General features: G+C 37.5%; 1 pseudogene; it reads right to left on the bottom strand.

Moving 5' to 3' along the window:
• LOC143680320 (olfactory receptor 1C1-like) overlaps window positions 1-18,226 on the bottom strand; it is a 47,351-nt pseudogene that overhangs the window by 27,768 nt on the left and 1,357 nt on the right.

Here is an 18,226-nt window from a genome sequence, read left to right as displayed (position 1 = left end):
CTGTAGATCAAATTCAAAATATCCTAGAGACACAGAACAGCAGATTTGGGGAGGCAGAAGAAAAGAGTAAGCAAACTTATAGCAGAGAGCAAATACATTTTACTGCACAAAAGAGCAAATGGTAAAAAAAAAAAAAGTGGAAAAAGTGGAATTGGAAGTAGAACCAACAGGATATACATAAACATATATAAATACATACGTAGATATTTTTATATGTATATGAGATAATATAAGGGGTTGATTCATACAAACAGAAAGGATGCCAATTCCTAAATTCATGAAGTAAACTTCCAAATGGAATCTCTTATAGAGGTGATGTCAAAATCCTTAGTCTCAGCATCTCAGGTGAAAACAGGTCCTTCACATTGTTTTTTGCACAGTAGTCTTTCTACTGTCATCTTTGGGCCTACAATGAACTTAATGTAAGACCTATAGTTACAGACCTGCAGATCCCTAACTCCTGTTCATTTTTGTAAAGTATTCTCTGCCTCTGTTGTCAAAATCAGATAATTTCTATTTATCCCAATATTCTTTCTTTTCATATTTGATCTCCATTCTTTTGCTAGAATGACCTATTTTTGTTTCAGAGTTTGCATTTTTCAGTTCAGAAATTTCTCTTTGATACATCTAGTTTCTCCTCCTAGACTTCAAATTTCTATAAATTTCAAGAGAATTTACCCTTATTTATTGCAGCATTATAATAGTAACTGCTATAAATCCTTTTTCAGATATTCCAAATATTTATGTCACCTCAACAGTAAAATTTTTAAATGGTTTTTTCCAATGTTGGTTGACATTTTTCTAGTTCTTTGTATTTCAGGTTGTTTTGGATTGTACGCTACAAATTTGGAAAGTTTTGCAATGATAAAGTGAATAGAGAAATCCCCGGGGCCCCAAAGAGCCAAACAACAAAACAACAACAATAACGAAAGCCCTTGCCATGTACTTTTTGAAATTTGAAATCCACACTCCTTTAGTTTACCAAAGCTGTCAAAATTCAATGTACAGAAATATTTTAGTTTTTACAATAGGAATTTATTAACTTACAGGTGTACAGATCTGAGGCCATGAAAATATTCAAATCAAGGCATCAAGAGGCACTGCTTTCTTTCTGAAGACCAGATTCTGGTGATCTTGGACTCTTGTCTCTCATGGCAAGGCACATGGTGACATCTGCTGGTTTCAGCCTTCTCTCCTGGGTTTCATTGTTCCAACTTCTGACTTCAGTGGTCTCTCTGTTTTTGTCTTTCTCTGTGTTCTTTGTGTCCTCTTTCAGCTTCTCTGGCTTTTCTCTCCAAGCTTCTGTGTTTTTTCTCTCTCAGATTTTCTGTGGCTTTTCTCTGTGGCTTTTCTCTGTCTTTTATCCTTTTATAAAGGAATCCAGTAAGAGGATTAAGACTCACCATTAATGAGGTAGATCCATCTCAACTTAAGATTGTATCACCAAGTCCCCAGATTGCCCGAAACTGCAAAGGGAGCAGCAGCCTGGGGTCCCCAAGTTGGCTGGGATGCACATAAGATGGCAACAGAGACTAAGGCTCTCATGAGTCTTCCATTCCTGTGGACCACCCCTCAGCTGGCAGGAGCAAGTACTCACTTGGCCTTGTGTTTACAGACTCTCAGATGTGTGGCACTCTCCACCTTGAACTGCATCAACCAACACCACCTTTCATCATCTTGGCTAGGAGTGCACTGGCAGCACCCATCCAGGGAATACCAGCTTTGCTGGCAAATCCTAGTTGGACTAACAAGGAAAATGACATAGAAGATTACTCCTTCCACAATAAAAGAGTCAAATGGGTCTGAGAAATGGGACAAATTTCATGTAAGATTACACATCAGGATAAAGAAAGTATTAAGTTTCCTCCACAAGTCATGGTGAGAAACGGTTAGCTCTCACATAAAATAAATACCTTTAATTTGTCCCATCTTCCAAGAACTGAAATTCTGAAAAAAAATGAGTGAAGCAAGGAGAGGAAAATAGTTCATCTATATAAACTAGTGAGTTTTGTATTTCTGTGTTTCTGGGTTTTTGTATCTAATTCTTGGCTGTAAAATTTTTAATTGAAGCCATAAGCTCTCTATTTGTGTCCATCCATTTGATGTATATTACCCACCTCTGGAAGGAAGTACCGAATTACAAATAAAAAAATACTTCAAAGAGCTCTGTTAAAATTGCTTAAATATAAATAAGCACTTATATATAAATTAGTAATCATTAGTTCTAGAAAGAATGGAACCTAAATTTCTAATCCTTCCAATGTCATTTTCTATTGCTCTAAGTTTACCATGTTAATTGCTTTATGGCGTGCATTGTATGAATAAGCCACAATGTACTGATCCCTACTAATGTCAATGAACATCTGAGTTGTTTCCAAATTTTCCCCCTTGAAATAGTATTCATTCTAAAGATTTTAGAGTTTATACATACACATGAATTTCTATGTGTGAATATCTGGGAGTTGGACTGTTGGTTTAAGAGTAAGTGTATGCTCTTTCTCCCCCGGACCGCCGCGCGGCGCACGCGCCCCGCAGCAGCCGAGCCGCCCGACCTCCCTACCCCCTCTCTTTCTCCCCCGGACCGCCGCGCGGCGCACGCGCCCCGCAGCAGCCGAGCCGCCCGACCTCCCTACCCCCTCTCTTTCTCCCCCGGACCGCCGCGCGGCGCACGCGCCCCGCAGCAGCCGAGCCGCCCGACCTCCCTACCCCCTCTCTCCCCCTCCTCCCCCTCCTGCTCCGGCTGCTCTCCAACCAACACGGTGCCCTCTTTCCCCGCCTTCACCGTGCTCCTCCGCCACCAGCCTCGACAGCCTTGCCGCCCTCACCTTTCCTCCTCCAGAACAACTACTGGGGGAGTGGAGATAATACAGAGCAGCTCCCGGAGCCACGAGGGAGATCAAAGGGACAGCGTACCCCATCCTGGAACGGCTGACTATCTGGGAGAACCAGCTCCGGTGAGATCACCAAGGGGCACGGGCTTTCCTGGGTGGGACAGCAAGCGACCGGAGTCCCTCCCTTCCACCTTCCCAGGCCAGCTGGTAGAATTGGACAGGCGGTCCCCTTAGGCCGCGGCGGCTGGTGCCCCCACCACACGAGGCCCCCCGGAACAACTGAGTTAGTTGGGTCGGAAATCCCCAGACTGCGGAGAACAGTGACCGGGGGATCCCTTCCAAACACGTGACTCCCCCGTCGGCTGGGAGCAGTGCACTCTCCCGGGCTGCGACAGCTGGCGCCCTCACGCCACGCTTGGTGCCCCGGGTCGACTAGCTAATTTGGCCGGACGCTCTCCTGTGCTGCGACAGCCGGCGACCCTCCCCGCGTTTGGAACCCCGGGCCGGCTGGCATTCTTCCAAGACGCTTCGGTTGCCGAACCTCCCCTACGGCGAGAGTTTTCCAGAGTTGAGGGACCCACAGCAACTTTCGCTGGTGGAACCCACAGACAGGCGTGTGCCACGTGCGCCACCTACTGGGCAGGATAGGAAGAACAGAACCCAGAGACTGCGCAGAAAAATCTTTCAACCTGTGGGGTCGAACACCCGGGGAAATCTGACTAAATGCCCAGACGCCAGCAGAAGATAACGGATCACGCTCAGAAAATTGAACATATGGCCCAGTCAAACGAAGAAACCAATAGTTCAAATGAGATACAGGAGCTGAAACAACTAATGCTGAATATACGAACAGAAATGGAAAACCTCTTCAAAAACGAAATCGATAAATTGAGGGAGGACATGAAGAAGACATGGGCTGAACATAAAGAAGAAATAGAAAAACTGAAAAAACAAATCACAGAACTTATGGAAGTGAAAGATAAAGTAGAAAAGATGGAAAAAACAATGGATACCTACAAAGACAGATTTAAAGAAACAGAAGATAGAATTAGTGATTTGGAGGATGAAACATCTGAACTCCAAAAAGAAACAGAAACTATCCGGAAAAGAATGGAAAAATTTGAACAAGGTATCAGGGAACTCAAGGACAATGTGAACCGTACAAATATACGTGTAGTGGGTATCCCAGAAGGAGAAGAGAAGGGAAAAGGAGGAGAAAAACTAATGGAAGAAATTATCACTGAAAATTTCCCAACTCTTATGAAAGACCTAAAATTACAGATCCAAGAAGTGCAGCGCACCCCAAAGAGATTAGACACAAATAGGCGTTCCCCAAGACACTTACTAGTTAGAATGTCAGAGGTCAAAGAGAAAGAGAGGATCTTGAAGGCAGCGAGAGAAAAACAATCCGTCACATACAAGGGAAACCCAATAAGACTATGTGTAGATTTCTCAGCAGAAACCATGGAAGCTAGAAGACAGTGGGATGATATATTTAAGTTACTAAAAGAGAAAAACTGCCAGCCAAGACTCCTATATCCAGCAAAATTGTCCTTCAAAAATGAGGGAGAATTTAAAACATTCTCAGACAAAAAGTCACTAAGAGAATTTGTGACCAAGAGACCAGCTTTGCAAGAAATACTAAAGGAAGCACTAGAGTCAGATACAAAAAGACAGAAGAGAGAGACATGGAGAAAAGTGTAGAAAGAAGGAAAGACAGATATGATATATATAATACAAAAGCCAAAATGGTAGAGGAAAATATTATCCAAACAGTAATAACTCTAAATGTCAATGGACTGAATTCCCCAATTAAAAGACATAGACTGGCAGAATGGATTAAAAAACAGGATCCTTCTATATGCTGTCTACAGGAAACACATCTTAGACCCAAAGATAAATATAGGTTGAAAGTGAAAGGTTGGGAAAAGATATTTCATGCAAACAACAACCAGAAAAGAGCAGGAGTGGCTATACTAATATCCAACAAATTAGACTTCAAATGTAAAACAGTTAAAAGAGACAAAGAAGGACACTATATACTAATAAAAGGAACAATTAAACAAGAAGACATAACAATCATAAATATTTACGCACCGAACCAGAATGCCCCAAAATACGTGAGGAATACACTGCAAACATTGAAAAGGGAAATAGACACATATACCATAATAGTTGGAGACTTCAATTCACCACTCTCATCAATGGACAGAACATCTACACAGAGGATCAATAAAGAAATAGAGAACCTGAATATTACTATAAATGAACTTGACTTAACAGACATCTATAGGACATTACATCCCACAACAGCAGGATACACCTTTTTTTCAAGTGCTCATGGATCATTCTCAAAGATAGACCATATGCTGGGTCACAAAGCAAGTCTTAACAAATTTAAAAAGATTGAAATCATACACAACACTTTCTCGGATCATAAAGGAATGAAGTTGGAAATCAATAATAGGCGGAGTGCCAGAAAATTCATAAATACATGGAGGCTCAACAACACACTCTTAAACAACAAGTGGGTCAAAGAAGAAATTGCAAGAGAAATTAGTAAATACCTAGAGGCAAATGAAAATGAAGACACAACATATCAAAACTTATGGGACGCAGCAAAGGCAGTGCTAAGAGGGAAATTTATTGCCCTAAATGCCTTTATCAGAAAAGAAGAAAAGGCAAAAATGCAGGAATTAACTGTCCACTTGGAAGAACTGGAGAAAGAACAGCAAACTAATCCCAAAGCAAGCAAAAGGAAAGAAATAACAAAGATTAGAGCAGAAATAAATGAAATTGAAAACATGAAAACAATAGAGAAAATCAATAAGACCAGAAGTTGGTTCTATGAGAAAATCAACAAGATTGATGGGCCATTAGCAAGATTGACAAAAAGAAGAAGAGAGAGGATGCAAATAAATAAGATTAGAAATGAAAGAGGAGACATAACTACTGACCTCACAGAAATAAAGGAGGTAATAACAGGATACTATGAACAACTTTACGCTAATAAATACAACAATTTAGAAGAAATGGACAGGTTCCTGGAAAGACAGGAACAACCAACTTTGACTCAAGAAGAAATAGACGACCTCAACAAACCAATCACAAGTAAAGAGATTGAATTAGTTATTCAAAAGCTCCCTAAAAAGAAAAGTCCAGGACCAGACGGCTTCACATGTGAATTCTATCAAACATTCCAGAAAGAATTAGTACCTACTCTCCTCAAACTCTTCAACATAATCGAAGTGGAGGGAAAACTACCTAATTCATTCTATGAAGCCAACATCACCCTCATACCAAAACCAGGCAAAGATATTACAAAAAAAGAAAACTACAGACCAATCTCTCTAATGAATACAGATGCAAAAATCCTCAATAAAATTCTAGCAAATCGTATCCAACAACACATTAAAAGAATTATACATCATGACCAAGTAGGATTCATCCCAGGTATGCAAGGATGGTTCAACATAAGAAAATCAATTAATGTAATACACCATATCAACAAATCAAAGCAGAAAAATCACATGATCATCTCAATTGATGCAGAGAAGGCATTTGACAAGATTCAACATCCTTTCCTGCTGAAAACACTTCAAAAGATAGGAATACAAGGGAACTTCCTTAAAATGATAGAGGGAATATATGAAAAACCCACAGCTAATATCATCCTCAATGGGGAAAAATTGAAAACTTTCCCCCTAAGATCAGGAACAAGACAAGGATGTCCACTATCACCACTATTATTCAACATTGTGTTGGAAGTTCTAGCCAGAGCAATTAGGCAAGAAAAAGAAATACAAGGCATCAAAATTGGAAAGGAAGAAGTAAAACTATCACTGTTTGCAGACGATATGATACTATATGTAGAAAACCCAGAAAAATCCACAACAAAATTACTAGAGCTAATAAATGAGTACAGCAAAGTAGCAGGCTACAAGATCAACATTCAAAAATCTGTAGCTTTTCTATACACTAGTAATGAACAAGCTGAGGTAGAAATCAAGAAACGAATCCCATTTACAATCGCAACTAAAAGAATAAAATACCTAGGAATAAATTTAACCAAAGAGACAAAAAACCTATATAAAGAAAACTACAAAAAACTGTTAAAAGAAATCACAGAAGACCTAAATAGATGGAAGGGCGTACCGTGTTCATGGATTGGAAGACTAAATATAGTTAAGATGTCAATCCTACCTAAATTGATTTACAGATTCAATGCAATACCAATCAAAATCCCAACGACATATTTTTCAGAAATAGAAAAACCAATAAGCAAATTTATCTGGAAGGGCAGGGTACCCCGAATTGCTAAAAACATCTTGAGGAAAAAAAACGAAGCTGGAGGTCTCGCGCTGCCTGACTTTAAGGCATATTATGAAGCCACAGTGGTCAAAACAGCATGGTATTGGCATAAAGATAGATATGTCGACCAATGGAATCGAATAGAGTGCTCAGATATAGACCCTCTCATCTATGGACATTTGATCTTTGATAAGGCAGTCAAGCCAACTCACCTGGGACAGAACAGTCTCTTCAATAAATGGTGCCTAGAGAACTGGATATCCATATGCAAAAGAATGAAAGAAGACCCATCTCTCACACCCTATACAAAAGTTAACTCAAAATGGATCAAAGATCTAAACATTAGGTCTAAGACCATAAAACAGTTAGAGGAAAATGTTGGGAGATATCTTATGGATCTTACAACTGGAGGTGGTTTTATGGACCTTAAACCTAAAGCAAGAACACTGAAGAAGGAAATAAATAAATGGGAGCTTCTCAAAATTAAACACTTTTGTGCATCAGAGAACTTCATCAAGAAAGTAGAAAGACAGCCTACACAATGGGAGACAATATTTGGAAATGACATATCAGATAAGGGTCTAGTATCCAGAATTTACAAAGAGATTATTCAACTCAACAACAAAAAGACAGCCAACCCAATTACAAAATGGGAAAAAGACTTAAACAGACACCTACCAGAAGAAGAAATACGGATGGCCAAGAGGCACATGAAGAGATGCTCAATGTCCCTGGCCATTAGAGAAATGCAAATCAAAACCACAATGAGATATCATCTCACACCCACCAGAATGGCCATTATCAACAAAACAGAAAATGACAAGTGCTGGAGAGGATGCGGAGAAAGAGGCACACTTATTCACTGTTGGTGGGAATGTCAAAGGGTGCAACCACTGTGGAAGGCAGTTTGGCGGTTCCTCAAAAAGCTGAATATAGAATTGCCATACGACCCAGCAATACCATTGCTAGGTATCTACTCAAAGGACTTAAGGGCAAAGACACAAACGGACATTTGCACACCAATGTTTATAGCAGCGTTATTTACAATTGCAAAGAGATGGAAACAGCCAAAATCTCCATCAACAGAAGAGTGGCTAAACAAACTGTGGTATATACATACGATGGAATATTATGCAGCTTTAAGACAAGATAAACTTGTGAACCATGTAATAACATGGATGGACCTAGAGAATATTATGCTGAGTGAATCCAGCCAAAAACTAAAGGACAAATACTGTATGGTCCCACTGTTGTGAACGGACATTCGAGAATAAACTTGAAATATGTCATTGGTAACAGAGTTCAGCAGGAGTTAGAAACAGGGTAAGACAATGGGTAATTGAAGCTGAAGGGATACAGATTGTGCAACAGGACTAGATACAAAAACTCAAAAATGGACAGCACAATAATACCTAATTGTAAAGTAATCATGTTAAAATACTGAATGAAGCTGCATCTGAGCTATAGGGTTTTTTTTTGTTTTTGTTTGCTTGTTGGTTTGTTTGTTGTTGTTGTTTTTTACTATTACTACTACTTTTATTTCTTTTCTTTATATTAACATTTTATAGCTTTTTCTGTTGTGTTGCTAGTTCCTCTAAACTGATGCAAATGTACTAAGAAACAATGATCATGCATCTATGTGATGATGTTAAGAATTACTGAGTGCATATGTAGAATGGTATGATTTCTAAATGCTGTGTTAATTTCTTTTTTTTCTTTCCGTTAATAAAAAAAAAAAAAAAAAAAAAAAAGAGTAAGTGTATGTTCAAACTCAGTACACTTTGGCAAACATTCTCTTTATCTGTGGCATATGAGTGCATTTTTTATCATATATTGATTACATCTGGCACTGACATTAATTTTAGCCATTTTTTTTTGAGTGTGTAAATGTAGTGGTTTGGCATTGTGGCTTTAATCAGCAATTCTTTCATGGATAATTAATTTTACTAATGTAATAGATGCTGTGTTGGTTTGACAGGATTTATGTACCCTAGAAAAACCATGGTTTAATCCTTATCCAATCTTGTGGGAGCAGCCATTTCCTTTAAAGCCTATTCAGTACTGTATATTGGAAACTTGATTAGATTATCTTCACAGAGATGTGACTCACCCAATTCTGGGCATTTTTTTTTTTTTTGCATAGAGGGAGATGGAACTGCACCCATTCCAGGTGAGTCTTGATTAGTTTCCTGGAATCCTTTAAAAGAGGAAGTATTTTGGAGAGAGTCCTTTTTAGAATGGTGAGAGAACCACAGAGTCCAGCAGCCAGCAACCTTTGGAAATGAAGGAGAACACCCCCGGGAAGCTTCAGGAAGCAAGAGGCCTGGAGAGGAAGCTAGTAGGTGTCACCATGTTCACCACATGCTTTTCCATTTGAGAGAGAAACCCTGAGCTTTATTGGCCTTTTTTTGAGTAAAAGTAACATCATTTTGGTGCCTTAGTTTGGACATTTTTATAGATTTGCTTTAATTGGGACATTTTCTCAGCCATAGAACTGTAAACTAGCAACTTATTAAATTCCCCTTTTTAAAAAGTCATATTAGTTCTGTTATATCACATTCTAGCAGCTAGCAAGCGCGAACAGATGCCAATAGTGCATCCTCACATCTACCCACATACCATTATGTGATGAGTCAATGACGTACTGCTGCAACTCCTAGTGACTTTCTCTTACCCCAGGAATATGCTTGGCCCTTCAACTGCTCAGAATGTGATTACTGAAGATTTAATTCCTTCAGGAGAAGATTTCTGCCAATGGAAAATGTGGCTGTTAATAAATGCTCAATTTCTAGCTGACTGAGTGAGGCAATTCAGAGATCTGTTTTAAATCTTCCATAGAAATCTCCACTGGGATTGAATTACAGTTGCCTCTATTGATATCTTTCTCATTAATGTACCCAAATTTGTCTTCCATCTGACACCAATCTCAATTTTCTACTCTACTCCCTCTGCTTCCTTAAACCAGCTCCCACAAAAACTACTTGCACTGACTTCCCAAACTTAGTATCTGCCTCTGCAGAAACCAAAATCAAGTCAATTCTCTTTCTGTATGCTTTTTAACATTTTTATTGAGAAATATAGCATATATGCAAAAATCAATAAATTTCAACATACATTGTAATGAGTAGTTATAGAACAGATTTCAAAGTTTGGTATGGGTTACAGTTCCATAATTTCAGGTTTTTTCTTCTAGCTACTACAAGAAACTAGAGATTAAAAAATATCAGTATAATGATTCAGCAATCATACTCGCTTACGAAATCCTATGTTTTCTTTCATTACTCCACCTTCTCTTTGCTCCTTTTCACAACATTTAGGGATACTTGTGCTATGCCCATTTTAAACTTTTCATGTTGGAAATGGGTGCCAGCACTATTGAATAGGGGGATGGAACTAAGTGATACTGTTGGAGAGGCTGGCCCCTCTGGATTTCAGGATTTATCTGGCCTAGAAACCATCTGGAGGTTGTAGATTTCTGGAAAGCAACATTAGTGTATGAAGCTTCTATAGAACCTCAGACAGTGCCCTAGTGTTCTTTAGGATTAGCAGGAATGGTGTTGACTGTGCTGTGATTTAACAAACCATGATAATTAGCAATAGCCAACTGAAGCTTGGGTAAGAAGAGCCTCCATAATAGCCTCTTCATTCTATTTTAATTCCCTTCCCTGCTGATGCCTTATTTGTAACATTTCTTTCCCCTAATTGGTAAGGAAGGCATTGTTGATTCCATGGTGCAAGTCCAGGCTTATCCCTAGGAGTTATGTCTCACATTGCAAGGGAGATTTTTACCCATGGATAGCATGTCCCAAAGAGGATGGAGGGTAATTATTTTCTTTGCACAGTTGGGGATAGAGAGAGCACCAAAAGTTGTTTTCTGGAAGTAACTCTTAGGTATAACTATAGGTGGGCTTATCTACTCCACTACAGAAATAAACTTCATAAGAGCAACCTCAACACTGAGGGCTTGGTGTATGGACTAGGGAGTCCCTAATGTTTGACACAGATAAAGCGTTTCCCTGGTAGGAAAGTTTAATAGTTTCAGATTTTTTTCTCCAGTCCCTCAAGGGACTTTTCAGTTCTTTTTATTTATCTACCCAGTATACTCTGGGATGTACCAGGGTATTACATTAAGCTATTACAGAATTACAGATCTTCATTCCCAGTCTGGACCCCATGGGTTTGAGTTGTTTAAATGGACTATCCAGACAGGTTTAGTTAGCTTATGTGCTGCATGAAATTTAGGTTTTGGACAAAATATGTCTCTCTTCCTTTGGTCTCCTATACTAGGTAAAGACTAAAATACATACGCTGTCTTCTGTTACCCTGTGTTCTGATTTGTCTTAGTCACGGCCAAGTCGGCTTTGTTCTTATCTCTGACTGAAACTTGATCTTTTTTGTTTGTTTGTTTCTTTGATAGTTGTTGTATGTAGAAATACTGTCTTTCAGAGCTGCAGAAATCCAACTCGAGTCTTAGGTGTCACACATGTACCCAAAGTCCCAGGAAGATACTAGCTTGTACATATACAGCACAGCATCTCAAAGTCTAGAAATAGGACAGGCCACGGTGGCTCAGCAGGCAGAGTTCTCGCCTGCAATGCCAGGGACCAAGTTCAATTCCCAGTGCCTGCCCATGCCAAAAAAGGAAGAAAAAAAAAGCACACAAAAAATCTAAAAGTGATATTTAAAGGTCCAAACTAAATGTGACTGCTATAGGAGCTTAAAATCTTATCAGTATTTTCTAAAATAAACTATACATTAGTTATGGCTTTGTTTCTGGCTTATTTTGCACCACCTAATATCCCCAAGGTCCATTCACCTCATTGTCTGCTTCATGACTGTTCCTGTCTGTATCCACACAATATTCCGTCATATGTATAATGATAGAAATAATCATTCATTTATACCTAATACAGAAAAACGGCTGTCTTCTGTGATATTCATGAGGATAAATGACAAATGAGTTGATAAACAATTAAAACTATATACGGTATTTGTATTATTTTATATTGTGAAACCTGATGTAACATTAGTGACACTTATATGAAAAATTCATAAGTATTATTTTGATGTTTTATTTATTGATATTACTTTCTAAATTATTATTACTCATTTTTTACTGCCCTTGAATTGTGAATTATTTAAGTATTCTATCACAGTACCTAAATGCTCCACATCACATTTTTTCCTATACCTGGTTACCTCCTGAACAGTGTTTTGCTCCTTTTTCAGAGCATTTTGTGCACCCTTATTTCTCAGTCTGTAAACTAAGGGATTGAGAAGGGGTGTGAGCACAGTGTACAAAATTTAGAAATTCATGTTCAGAATGAGTGCTGTTTCTGATGCTGGTGTAATGTACACCCAAAACCAGGGCACCACAGAACACATTTACAACAACCAAATGGGATAAGCAAGTAGAAATCCTCCAAATGGAAGACAAAATGAAACAGTAAGATAAGATAGTCCAAAGGAAGGGAGAGAGTGACAGAAATGATGAAGCAAAGGCTACCACCTGCTCCATTGTAGTGTCAGGGCAGAAAAGCTTCACCAGGGATAGAGATCACAGAAGAAATGGTCAGTGATGTCAGGACCACTGGAGGGCAGCATGGCAACCAAATTTGCCAGAGAGAGAAAGCCACCAATCCATGACCCAACTGCTAAATTCATACTGGTCCTGCTGTCCTTAAGTAATGCACACCTCAGGGGCCAACAGATGGCTGAATAGCGGTTGTAGGACATAATAGTGGGAAGGAAACACTCTACAGTGAGCATAGCCCCAACAACATAAAGTTGCTTCACACAGGCAATAAAGGAGACAGCATCACCACCAGCCAAGACCTCCCACAGAAGCTGGGGAGCAATGATGCTCATGTGTCCAACACGAACACAGGCTCAATGGCACAGGAAAAGATTCACTGGAGTATGAAGGCATGGACATGTCAAGGATGAGCAGCAGATTACCAAACAGTGTGACAATATAAAGGCTGAGGAATAAAAAGAAAAGGGCAATCACATTCCTCGAGATCCCCAAACCACAGCTAGTTCACATAGGTAATAGTGGAGAAAGTTCCTCTCTGGTGCTCCTCTGTGTGGTTAACAGATAAAATATAATGATATAAAGGGAATTACTTAATATGACATATTTCCAGAGAAACCTTCCATCATATAGCCACAGCTATGGTTACAGTGTTGAGTAAGCCCAATGAAGCTATTTTTCTCCAAGGAGTTATCCCAGATCTAAACTGGGTTTTCACAGTTGGTTTTCAATTCTGAGACTGCATGTCCAGATGCCTGGAAGTCAAGTGAGGTTAGGAAAGGGAAAAATGAAAAATAAATTTAGGTAATTTAAATTTATTCCAGGTTATCTATGAGCATCTTTAAACTTTACTCATAACTCTGAATTTATAACTTTACTGTGGCAATATATAAATTTTTTTTCTTTTTTGAGCTTTCCCAAAATTAATCAAATGCAAACAAAACAACAAAACAGCAGTAGATAATTTTCATTGGAACTCTTTATAGGATCAAGTACCGAGGCTATCTCAGACAAAATTATGCAGAGACAATATGTGATTTGGGCTCCTGCTCATCATTTCCCTCTTTCCTGACAAATATTATCTCCCTGGGGCACTTTAGGAAGAGCTTTATTTCTGCAGGTGGATGTCTGTCCCCCAAAGGTGCTTCAATGAATTGGTTCAAGGTTTTGCACAGAGCTCCAGTGTTCCTTGGGGAAGGCATTTACTATTCGGTAGACTTTCATATATCACATATTTGCTGAAATCAAAAGAAATTTATTTCTATTTTCTAAATGTGAGCATAGTTATAGAAACTGAGCAGTGACATGAGGACCCAATGTCTTTTGTGAAACTTGGCTGCTTCTTGTGTCTCTGCTCACTTCCCAGCAGCAACCACTGCCACTCCATCCTCTCTCATGCTCATCCTTAGCCAGCCCTTCTGATTCTTTCTCATAAATGCTTTGGCACATTCTATGAGCTTACCTTCTACATTCATATAGAATCAATATTATACAATTTCCCCATTTCAAGTCTTGAGTATATTATTGTTCTAGTTTGCTAGCTGCTGGACTGCAATATACCAGAAATGGAACAGCTTGTAAAAAGGGGAACTTAATAAGTTACAAGTTTACAGTTCTAAGACCAAGAAATGTCCCAATTAAAACAAGTCTATAGAAATGTCCAATCTAAGGCATCCAGGGAAAGATATCTTGATCACAGAAGGCCAATGAAGTTCAGGATTTCTCTCTCATCTAGAAAGGCAGGTGGTAAACACAGTATCATCTGCTAGCTTTCTCTTCTGGGTTCCTGTTTCATGAAGCTCCCTGGGAGGTGTTTTCCTTCTTCATCTCCAAAGACCGCTGGCTGGTGGACTCTCTGCTCCTCATGGCTATGTCATGCTCTGCTCTCTCTGAATCTCCTGCTTTCTCCAAAATGTTTCCTCTTTTATAGGATTCCAGTAAAATAATCAAGACCCACCTAGACTAGGTGGAGACACGTCTTCACCTAATCCAGTTTAAAAACCACTCCTGGTTGAGTCATATCCCCAGGGAGATCATCTAATTAAAGTTTTAAACATACAGTGCTGAATAGGAATTAGAAGAAACGGCTGCTTTTACAAAATGGGATTAGGATTAACACATGGCTTTTCTAGGTTACATACATCCTTTCAAACTGGCACAATTATTTTTACAACACATAATATTACATCAAAAGAGGGATATAAAAGAAGTGAATGAATGAAGAAAATATTTTAAGATAATCAATAGAATATAAACATAAAATTTTCTATAAATCATTTTATAATGGTAATGAAATTATTAGTTTTATTAAAAAAGAATAATTGGAATATGACTACAATTTTCTGGAGTTTATAAGAAAAAATAAAAATTAACAATGTTATGAAAAAGTTATTAAAGTGGAGTATATCTTTACCATATATTATATATCTTTTAATAATAATAATAATAATACAGATTCTGGTTCAAGGGTAGTAAAAGCATGATACTCTTGATAAGAATCAGATGTTAATAGATCAGAAAAAGTATGAAAAAACTAGTGAAGAAGGTAAGGACTTTTCAAGAGGTTACTTCTTCATCTCTCACTGTACATGAAGTAAATTTAGACAGAGGAAGGAACTACAGTTATAAACAACAACAATAAATGAAAATATGGTAATACCTAGAAAATGTAAAGCCAAATTTAGAATAAATAAGAACTTTCCATGTTGAACATCATTCAATGAAATTACACTGAAATGAAATAGTGTGTTTAATATATTATGTAACTGGATGAAACTAGCATCTAGTTTTAGATGAAAACTTAAAGGAATTATGGCAGGATGCAATGATATGCAGGAAATAAATGACATAGTTGATAATGTGATATTAAGAAGACTTCATATGTAATTTGAGATAAGACCTACGGGATCCCAAGTCAGTTACACATATATGTATATACACATACATATTCAAATAAATAATATTAAAATTGGTATAACATATCTGTGGTTTTGAAATTGAAAAAGGTATCAGTAATTTAATAATGATTTTCTTTGGCAGTAGAATTATGAGTGTTTATAATCGATTAATATTTTTCTAATAAATGTTTCCTAAAATGTACATGAAAACATCAAACACACTTTTATAGTGTGCAGGTATTATATCCATACAACCCAAATCTCAGTGTGAAAATATAAAAATCATATATCAACTTCATCACAATCCCTAGCAAAGACAGGTATGAGTAAATATTTGCTGAATTACCGAATGAGTCTATTTCTTATGCTTGGGTCCTCTCTTGGAAATAGAATTGATTCAATTACACAAATATTTTGGCCACATCTTTCTTCCTCATTATATCTTATACTTCAATCACAATTGGTCACCCAGCTGCTTGGAGACAGCCTCGATTACATTCCTCCGTTCATTGCTCGAGCCTGTCCATGCCCCTTTACCTGAGTTCCTGAAATCCTCCCATATTTTCCTGGTTCTGCCTTTTCTCCTTCATTTCACAAAATCATGCTCTCATCTGTCTACTTGCTCAGCCAATTCTTATTCTGGATCCAGCTTATAGAGGTGTCTATCAAAAATTCATGAACTTGTCCAAATGTTTGCTTTGTCTGGAATGTGTCCCCTACCCTCTCACTGTCCATCATATTGCCCTCTATTAACGAATTAATTCATAGTCCAACTCAAGAGTCACATTCTCCCAGATGTGTTTCATTTTTTCATTAGGTCAAATTTGTTTATCATTCATCCATGCTCCATTGACATCATGTTGCCCCAATATTATGGCACATAATTTGCCATTTATTGCTAAGCAAAAACTGTACAGTCATCCTTGATGAAACGTTAAATGTATTCAGAGTAGAACTTAAATAAACTCATTATACTTACTAATAGTTTATTGCTTTAAATTATTTATTTTTTCTAAAGGCATCATCATCCTGTGGAAATGTACACTATTTTAAAATACAGAAAGACTATTCTGAAATTAAGTTAAATATCTGTATAAAGAGGCATTGTATATAGGGCAAATATTTCCAAGAAAAATAAACACAGTTCTCCATTTTCTGACCCTCTCATTCATCAGTTATTTATATTTGTTTTTCACCAGGGATCTGTCTTAGGCTTGTTTACTTCTCTTTCATGACTTCAGAAGTTATAAATACACTGATGAATTTCAAATCTTTTTTATAAGCTCAATTTTGAGCTTAAGTTACTTAGCCAATATAACACAATCAAAAATTTAAAGGCGATGCTCTACATATACCTAAAATTCAACATAATTTCCTGAACATTTCCAAATCCATCTCTACTTCTGTATTTATTTTTTATTTGATTTCTTTCAATGAGTGGCGAGCTCTCTGGTTTTTTACGAGTTTGACAGTTGCAACACTCCTGCAGTTATTCAATCACTGTTCTTCAGAGATAACCACTGATTTGATTTCTAAAATCATTGGTTAGATTCGATATATTCTCAAATATGAAACTTATTTCATGTAACAGTTTAGGTCTGGCTTAATTGATCTACCTTAACATATCTTAGAGGGAACCTTTGAGATGCATCTATGTGATGCAATTTATTATTAGTTCACTTAATAATTGGTAGGTAGCATTCCAGTCTATGGACATACCACAGTTTGTTTAGGCCTTGTCCTGTTAGTGGACAAATAGATTGCTTCCAGTAGTTGGCTATTATGAATTATTTTCTGATTCCACACAATTTTCTACAGAAATATTTCAACTAACTTTTTAATGGTTCAAAATTTCAACCAATGACAATCCCATAAATATCCTTATATAGTGACGTTTCTTTGGAAAAGAAGTGTGAGCATATTATTCCTGATTTAACATTTTTATGGCATCTAGTTTCCTTCAGGATAAAAGCCAAATTCCTTGACAAAGAATATCTAGTTGCTTTGTGATGTGGACTCAGATATTGTGTCCAAATCATCTTTCGTTAATCCTCTGCTTAGCTGCTCTTCTGTAATTAAAGCAAACAAACTTCAGTTTCTCAAACCTAATGGTAATCCACCATAAACCCTTATCTCTTCACTGATTTCTCTCTTAGGTTTTCAAACATTCTCTGTGTTATTTCGGTTCATCATTTCTAAATATTTTAAACCAGATATTCCTCCATAACCCCTCCCCAACTTCACTAATTCTGATCTTCTGTTAATCCCCTGTGTTTATACTCATGTAAAAACACTGTATAAACTGAAAGTTATTTCCACTAAATTGTGAAGTTTTTAAAAACATAAATGGTTTTCTTAATCCATACAATTATATATGACACATCAAGTCTCCTATTTGATAGATAGTTAGGAATGATAAATTGATTTTTAAATTAATGGATTAATTAAAATGAACTAATTCATCTCCATAAAATATTTTGCTATAGAGTAAAGGTAACATTGGGAGAAATTAATAAAAGCTCATTCTAGATTAGGCATTATAAGATAATATAATTAAAGTTAGGCAATTACAAGGAAAACAATGAGAGTAGGAAAATGTGATGGTTTCCAAGGAAAGGAAAAATCTAAAAAGTCCCAGTTCGGTGTGAAACATG

This window comes from Tamandua tetradactyla, chromosome 4 (genome assembly GCF_023851605.1).
Source record: "Tamandua tetradactyla isolate mTamTet1 chromosome 4, mTamTet1.pri, whole genome shotgun sequence".
Taxonomy (NCBI): Eukaryota; Metazoa; Chordata; class Mammalia; order Pilosa; family Myrmecophagidae; genus Tamandua; species Tamandua tetradactyla.
The sequence above is the reverse complement of the archived record's forward strand: the minus strand, read 5'-3'. Positions and strand labels throughout refer to the sequence as shown.